Consider the following 1,325-nt stretch of genomic DNA (forward strand, 5'->3'; position numbering starts at 1 on the left):
GCCCTGGGGGTCTCTTCAGTAGAGCCAGAGCTGGGGCTGAGCCCCTTGCCCATAGCAGGAGGGGAGAGGAAGGGCAAGTCAGATCCTCTGCCCCCAGAAATCCTTCCCTTGGTGCCTGTTGCAGGGCCCAAGCTGAGAATGGGATCTCCCAAATCCGCAGGGAAACAAATGTCCCGAGAGCTGTTCCTGGCTCCTGGCGTGGCGAGTCCTGGGTCCTCCACAGCTCTGTTAATATTCTGTGCTTTCCCCAGCTATTTCTTTTAATTATTTTTTTTTTCCGGGGAGAGAATAATGGAAGCTACAAGTTGTCTGTCGTTTCTGCAGCGTGTGCTTCCGTCCTTGCACGGCGACGATAAGGCTCGCTCAGCAAATTAGAATTTAAATCTCTCCAGTGCTGAAAGAATTATCTTAGTGGTACATCAGCTCGGCGCGTCTCCCTCCAAATAAAGTTCTCCAAGGCCTTTTGTGGCAAAAACTAGAAATAGTTATTTTCTTTTTCCTTGTTCATAAACCACATGAATGTCGTGTTGGTGAGGTGATGCCCTGCTCCCAGACCAGGCACCGTCCCTGCCCCGGGGCAGGGTCCCTGGCTGTACACTCAGTCATGGGCGTATAATTAGTCCATATTTTTAGTTCATGGGTAATTCTCAACGGTAACTGGGTCTATTAAACTTGATTCAGAAGTGACAGCTTAAATTGTAAACAGCTGTGAGGAGTTTCATACTTAATTACCATATTTAAGTTTTTGCCATAAAGCGTTTGCACTTCTATCAAAGATGTAAATAGCTCCGACATTCAAATGAGCTCTCCTGCTTTGCGAGGCTTAATTAGCGCCGATAGGTTTGCTGGGTCCCCTCGCCCCTCCCTGCACAGGAGTGTCTGGCTTTGGGGGGGATCCTGTGCTCTGCTCGTTGCCCCCCTCCAGGTCTCCATCCTCGGTGCTACCGGGGGCTGCAGGTTACGGACCCGGGTCTGGGTTCGTTTAGTTTGTAACTTCGTAAAACAAACTCACCCTGAAGGCTCCTGCAGCGCCAGCCTTGCGGAGTGCGACTCGTTATCTCCTTGTACTTAAACTCCTCGTGAGCTCTGCCTTCTCCTAATGAAACTGGCATTTATGTCACTATTTATACATCTCCAGCAGCTCGGGCTATTTCAGGTGGTGGGGTTTTTAAACGTTGCTCAAGCTCTCTGCTTGAGGAAGGATGGAGGGACTGAAGGGGGAGGTGTCCCTGCTTCTGCTGTGTCCCTGGCTGTTGCAAAACAAACCCACGCTGTTGGTCAAAGCCGGCGAGACCCCAGCTTAGCTTGGGGTGGGCAGGGGAAGA

General features: G+C 50.8%; 1 protein-coding gene across 1 annotated transcript in view; it reads left to right on the top strand.

Annotated features, from left to right (window-relative positions):
* Nucleotides 1–1,325, top strand: part of LDLRAP1 (low density lipoprotein receptor adaptor protein 1) — a 13,315-nt gene that overhangs the window by 5,167 nt on the left and 6,823 nt on the right. The gene's annotated exons all lie outside the window — the stretch shown is intronic.

The sequence above is a fragment of the Apaloderma vittatum genome, unplaced genomic scaffold (assembly GCF_000703405.1).
Source record: "Apaloderma vittatum isolate BGI_N311 unplaced genomic scaffold, ASM70340v1 scaffold24570, whole genome shotgun sequence".
Classification (NCBI taxonomy): domain Eukaryota; kingdom Metazoa; phylum Chordata; class Aves; order Trogoniformes; family Trogonidae; genus Apaloderma; species Apaloderma vittatum.